Genomic DNA, 6,965 nt, shown 5'->3' with positions numbered 1-6,965 from the left:
TCACTTTCTGCTGTAAGGATGGTGTCGTCTGTATATCTGAGGTTATTGATATTTCTCCCGGCAATCTTGATTCCAGCTTGTGCTTCTTCCAGCCCAGCATTTCTCATGATGTACTCTGCATATAAGTTAAACAAGCAGGGTGACAATATCCAGCCTTGACGTACTCCTTTTCCTATTTGGAACCAGTCTGTTGTTCCATGTCCAGTTCTAACTGTTGCTTCCTGATCTGCATATAGGTTTCTCAAGAGGCAGATCAGGTGGTCTGGTATTCCCATCTCTTTCAGAATTTTCCACAGTTTATTGTGATCCACACAGTCAAAGGCTTCGTTAAATATATTACATTAACCCAACAAAAACCATTTGGTATAACTATGAAAGTTATGGAAGATAAGAGAACTAAGCAATAGTGTGAGCTAAATATTTTATTTCTAGAGTTAGGAGTCAAGTTGCATAACAGAGAGATTAGTATATAGGTTCCCTGGACAATATACTAATATTGGGGAAAGATAGGGGGCATTTAGTTATTTAAATATCATGCTTGGTTGTTTAGTTTTTTAAACCCTGTGTGGATATTTTTCTTCTCTTGCTCTGTCTCTCTCCCTTTCTCTTTCTCTCATGGGTCCAAACATTCCGTGGATGTTAAAAGATAAAAAGCAGCTGTTCTCTTTCAAAACTTGGCCTCTCAAAATGTGAAGATGTGTGAACGGAGCCTCCAGGAGAACCGCCAGCTCAGAAGGTGATAAAGCAAAGGACCCTTCAGGTGGGTGTGTGTCTGCAGGAGGCGACTGGATGTCTGTCACTGTAGATGCCTGTGGGACAGCAGCCGGGCCAGGGGCTGCTTCTGTCTCTGGCTCTGTGTGTCTGCCTCACCCGTCTGAGTGCTGAGGGTGGGGCCCCTGCTTGGGATCTCTCAGTGTTCCCCTAGCATGTGAGCTTTCTCCCACTCCTCATTGCCTGTTCTGGAACCTTCTTCCCTGACTCTGAGGCCAGCTCCTCCATCAGAGAGAATGCAGGATCATAGTCTCATGTTTGCACATCTTTGGGAAAAGTTTCTCTCTGCTCCGTCCTGTTTGCTTTGTTCCTCTTCTAAGCACCCCCGCCCCTACATGCCCACACATCAGAAGCCAAGGAGCTGACCCTTGGAGGGCCCAGTGTGACCAGAGGCCCTGAGGGCAAGGGAGGGAGAAGAGTCAGCTCCAGACATCTTTGCAGGGACTGGATGCTGGAGTGGGGGAGCAACGCAAGTTCTGATTTCTACTTGAGAGAGACCACAGCATCCCAGGGGAGCTGAGCCAGGGGGCAGGACCCATGGAGGCGGGAAGAGCAGCTTGCCCCTTCCCAGTGAGCAGGTAGGGGGTGATGAGGCCCACAGAGGGAGAGCTGGCAGGGGGGGGCTGGAGGAGGAACTGAGTTTCCCTAATTCGGGAGTGGGGTATCATCTTTGCCGCCCCAGGACCTTGTGAATGAAGCATTTACAACTGAGGTTCCAGGGTCAGGTGGAAACACAGGCTCAGGCCTGGCCACGCACCCCTTTGTCCCAAGAATGGTGATGGAGATGCAGCATGAACTGCAGGACACACCAGGTGTGAGACCTTGACTGGGTCCAGACCTGGAGTTCAGCCCCTGCCACTGCCGGGCTCTGTGCTCTGACTCTTAAAGGAATCCCAGCCCATCACTGGAGCCTTCAGAAGTTAAATGCAAAGTTGCCAGGGGCTTTGAGTCACCTTTTCTTCTTTTTTTCCAATAACGACTCTTGAGTGAAAATTAGGCTGTTGTGTGGGTGGCTGTTCAGGGTGCCTCATTTCCACTTCGGAGAGCTACCCACACAGCAGATTTTAGTAGCACTTGAAGTGGGACCTGATTTTGCCTCTCAGCTGCTATATTAAAATAAAAAGCCCTTAAGCTGATTATAAAGATACCAATTTAAATGTATGGATACCATTTCCATGAGGGGAGCAATGTCTTCATTGATTCTGAGACCTCCTGTCTCAACCCAGGGATCAAACCCAGGTCTCCCTCATTGCAGGCAGATCCTTTATCAGCTGAGTCACCAAAGAGGCCCAAGAATACAGAAGTGGGTACCCCATCCTTTCTCCAGGGGATCTTTCCAACCTAGGAATTCAACTGGGGTCTCCTGCATTGCAGGCAGATTCTTTACCAGCTGAGCTACCAGGGAAGTCCATAAAGATACCAATTTAAATGTCTGGATACCATTTCCATGAGGGGCGCAATGTCTTCATTGATTCCCTGAGACCTCCTGTCCCCAGTGGGGGCGCATGTCACACCCACTTTCGGACACTTTTTGGCTCAGGACCGGAGGGATGACAGTGGAAAGAGCTCTGGACAGAGAGTCAGAAGCTGGGGGGTCAAGCCTGGCTCTGATGCTAACTTGCTGTATGATTCAAGAGGCATCTCGGCCTCTGTCCACGGGGGGACATTTACATCTGCCTGGTACCTCAATGACTAGATGAGTTAATGGAGAACGAAACTTTGTCCCCTCACTGAGCTGCCCTGGTTCATGACTGCCCCTCACCCTTGAGGCCTTTGGGGATGCGGCTCCTGCCTTTGCCCTCTCTGGAGTTTCTTCGGTCTCCTTTGGAAGATTTCTATGAATCAGCCTGTCAGCCTCTCAGCTAATCTTGTTTCTCTTCGGTCCACCTTCAGGTAACAGCCTGAGCCAACCCTCCAGCATGCGGTTCTGAGCACATGACTCCTTTGCTTAAAAGAGAAGTCTTTAGGCTAAGCTTGGAACTCCAGTTTGGCACTCAAGGCTTTCCTTCCTCTTCCAAACCATCTGCAAGCTTCTTCTCACCCTCTGGGTAGAAGCCTTCAAACCTCCCCCAGGCAACAGAGGTGCTCAGACCCCTCTAGGCAGGCAGAAATGTGAAATCTCAGTTCTCCAGGGTGCAGCCTCTACCCTCCTCCCAGTGACACTGAATAACTCTGACCCCTCTTCTCTGTTCTCCGCTGTGACGTTCCGGGATGTGGGGGGTGGGGGTGACGGGGTAGGAACTGATGCTCACCCTGTGGTGGTACCCTTGTAGGCACTGAGTTATTGAGTGAATGAATGAACAAATGATTTAAGGGGACCCTTTGTTGAGAACATTCTTCTCCTCCTCCTGACCTTTTTAGACTCAGTGGGGGGCCACATCCTCTAGGGATGACTCCTGAAAGCCCCTTTAGGGGGATGTGAGTTCCCTCTAAGTCCCTGTGTAGATGTCTGTCTCAATACTAGCAAAGGCTGTTTTCACTCAATTGCTCATACAGTCCTGGTGTTTCCCCTCTTCTGTGGCATACAGTCAGCCCTGGAACTTGGTGGGGACAACCATGATGCTGAGTCTTTTTATCTCTAGAATTTGGGGTTTAACAAGGGGCTTGAAGGAGGTCCTCAGCTGCTGCCTCTAGCAGAAGGTGACCCCCAAGTGCTGCTAGTGGTAAAGAATCCCCCTGCCAATGCAGGAGATGCAGGAGACACAGGTGCGATCCCTGGGTAGGGAAGATCCCCTGGAGAAGGGCATGGCAACCCACTCCAGTATTCTTGCCCGGAGAATCCCATGGACAGAGGAGCCTGTCCATGGACTGTAGACTGGTGGGCTACAGTTCATGGGGTCGTAGAGTCGGACACGGCTAAGCAGGACCTCCCACAATCTGTAAGGTGCCAGAGGTGGTGGCCAATGATTCGCCAGTCTGTTCTCTGCTAAGCTGGCAAAGGATGACACTGAATGAGACACGCCCCTTCCTGAGGTCATCTGCCCTCAGCCCCCATCAGCCTGTACCAGACTAGCCCTTCTAGAGGGCAAGGTGGGGGCGTGCTCTTCTTTCCCAGAGGGCAGGGCAATGTGCAGAGGGTGTTACGGGCTTGGAGTCCCAGTGCTGGTGTGCTGGCCCCATAGCTGCCCCTTGAGCTGCCTCTAGATCCAGCTCACTCCACTTCTGACCTGTCTCTCTCACCTCCAGCTCTTCTGCTCACTTGGAGGCCCAGGTGTGACAGGTAGGGTGGTGGACGCTAGGAGGAAACGTCAGGGAGGGCTCCAGTTCTGGTTTGACTTCCTCTTCAAAGAAAGTGGTGGCTGACTTGCTTAATGAATCCCCCAAAAGTCAGCCCACCTTACACAGGGTGAGCATCCCTGCTTCCTTAGAAACATCACGGTCTAACCTCATACTGAGGAATGGCTGTGTCTCCTTTTGGCTCTGAGATTCCACCTTTTGGGAATAATAGATACCAACATTACTGTGCCAAGGAGGTTTAGCTCTTTCCTGCCCTCCCCAGCCTGGCTGCCTTCCCAGAGAAATGTCACAAGTCGTCTGTAGTTTCTCTCCCTACTGCCCCGCGACAGGGTCCCATCACTGATTCATCTGGTCTGGTGAAGATGGCATCCTCTTCTCCTTCTAATGGTGGTGGCAGGAAGGTGGGGGGGACATCTGGCTGGTTTATTCTGTCTTCTAGCTGTTGCCTCTCCTAGACTTGAAGGCAAGTGCATCACTTATTGGCCACTTTATTCCCAGGGCCCAACACTGGACTTGATCTTGAGTGCCTACTGAAAGGTTCTTATAGTCAGGCTGTAATCAAGGGAGCTGCCACCCAGCATGGAGAAGGGGGAGTTGCCCCAACACGGGGGTGGGAGATAACTGAGAAAAGTAGAACCGGTCCCTGTTGATTCCTTCTCCACACGCGGCTGCACACTGCTCATCAGATTGCACAGACGGGGCATCCCTCCTCTGACCTCCCAGGGGCCTTGTGAGCTGGAGATTATTGGCACTATAATCAGAGTGATGAGCACTGAGGTCCGGAGAGGTCAGGACTTTGGGCAGAGCTGCACAGCGTGGGAGGAGCCAAGCAGAGATTAGACACAAAGTTGTCAGACTCCAAAGCCCAACCCACAGGAATGTCATTTCAGTTCAGTTCAGTTCAGTCACTCAGTCGTGTCCGACTCTTTGCGACCCTATGAATCGCAGCACGCCAGGCCTCCCTGTCCATCACCAACTCCCAGAGTTCACCTAAACTCACGTCCATTGAGTCGGTGATGCCATCCAGCCATCTCATCCTCTGTCATCCCCTTCTCCTCCTGCCCCCAATCCCTCACAGCATCAGAGTCTTTTCCAATGAGTCAATTTTTCACATGAGGTGCCCAAAGTACTGGAGTTTCAGCTTTAGCATCATTCCTTCCAAAGAAATCCCAGGACTGATCTCCTTTAGAATGGACTGGTTGGATCTCCTTGCAGTCCAAGGGACTCTCAAGAGTCTTCTCCAACACCACAGTTCAAAAGCATCAATTCTTCAGGGCTCAGCTTTCTCTATAGTCCAACTCTCACATCCATACATGACCAGTGGAAAAACCATAGCCTTGACTAGATGGACCTTTGTTGGCAAAGTAATGTCTCTGCTTTTGAATATGCTATCTAGGTTGGTCATAACTTTCCTTCCAAGGAGTAAGTGTCTTTTAATTTCATGGCTGCAATCACCATCTGCAGTGATTTTGGAGCCCTCCAAAATAAAGTCTGACACTGTTTCCACTGTTGCCCCATCTATTTCCCATGAAGTGATGGGACCAGATGCCATGATCTTCATTTTCTGAATGTTGAGCTTTAAGCCGAACATCTATTTGGTACCTCTTGTTTGCCCTCGGTTCTCTTCCAACTAGGAAGCCAACATTGTTTTATTTTTACCAGGAAAGACCTCGAGTCTCAGACAGGTAGGAAACCACTCAGGAAGCACGGTGCTGGCGAGTATATTGTACCCCAGTTGAACTAACTCCAGATCCATTTCTTTCCCCAGTATTCCCAGCTGCTCCATCCAGAGTTCATCAGGACAGCTTAGCATTGCCTGGAAGCCTCTGTCTTATCCCAGCATAGCATGACTGCTTTGACCTTCAGCCTCAGCTCTAAAATGCAGCCTTCTGACTGAGTTTTTCTGATTTTGGAAATTGCTCTCAGCCCCCATACTTTGCTGTTTGCCCTGAAACCGAGAGAGGCTGGACCCAATCAGACAACCGCTGACCCCCCAGCGCCCAGGAGCAAGCTCTCTGCAGGCCCTTCCTGCCTACCTGTCTTCTGAAGATGGATTGGGGGTAGCATGGTTAAAAAGAAGAAACATGCAGTCCTGAGAATGCCACTTGAAAGTTTGTTAAAAATAAATGCTGAGGCTCTTTCCTTTTGTAAGTGCCCTCATTTGAAATCTGTCACTTCTGGGTGTGCTGCCTCAGCAACACTGCCTTGGATGTTGGGGTGGGGGAGGGGGATGTTTTCCTGGATGGATGGAGTGTACTCATGGATACTTCCTTACAAGTCTTCTGGAATGAAGTTTTGCTTTCAAAAATAGGAAGCATGCCAGCAAACATATAGTATTTTGCTTGACAATACTAAATTCCCAGCATTAGTCTTCAGTTGCACCTTGATTGAGGTCTTGGAGATTCTTGGAGTCCTTTTGGGCCCTCTGTGGTTCTGCCTTCAGTTTCTGACTTCATCTTTTCCCTGCTTTGAATTTTGAACAAAGTATCTGGGAAGCCATAGAAACTGTCCTGGATCTGAAGTCAGAAGGGCTGGTTGTGTCTCCTTTGATCTCTGACTGTGTGAACTTGGGCAAACCTACCCATTTTTTGGAGGCTTGTCCACTCCCTCTGGAAGGATTTGGGGCAGCTGAGAAGACTCACCTGGCAAGTCTGCAGTCCTGGGATCCCGTTAAACTTTTGTTCATTCACACAGTCTGATTTCCTTTGAACTTGCTTTTGAAGCTCTTGTTTGTTCTATTCTGAGTCTTTGTTATCTGCTGGGTACATTTTGGGGTGTTGATTATTTTTTTCTCTTTCTCAGATGGAAATAACCCTCACATCCTTCTTTCTCTACCTCATGTCTTTGCGAGTTTCCCTTTCATCTGCTGCTCCTGCTAATTTCCCACTCCTCTTCCTGAGCAATTGCTTATTCCTCCTAGCAGCCTTCACAATTTATGTTGTTTCTATTATTTCTCT

The 6,965-nt window shown here is 49.5% G+C and overlaps 1 long non-coding RNA gene across 1 annotated transcript; it reads left to right on the top strand.

The window, feature by feature from the left end:
* The first annotated feature begins 590 nt into the window (after positions 1–590).
* LOC147362720 (uncharacterized) lies at positions 591–6,161 on the top strand. The gene is made up of 2 exons (XR_015136415.1): positions 591–760; positions 5,777–6,161. It is a non-coding gene; the product is annotated as an uncharacterized LOC147362720 (long non-coding RNA).
* Positions 6,162–6,965: the final 804 nt, after the last annotated feature.

This window comes from Bos grunniens, chromosome 11, assembly GCF_055505025.1.
Source record: "Bos grunniens cultivar Pamir isolate PY7600 chromosome 11, Bosgru_T2T1.0, whole genome shotgun sequence".
NCBI classification, from domain to species: domain Eukaryota; kingdom Metazoa; phylum Chordata; class Mammalia; order Artiodactyla; family Bovidae; genus Bos; species Bos grunniens.
The sequence above is the reverse complement of the archived record's forward strand: the minus strand, read 5'-3'. Positions and strand labels throughout refer to the sequence as shown.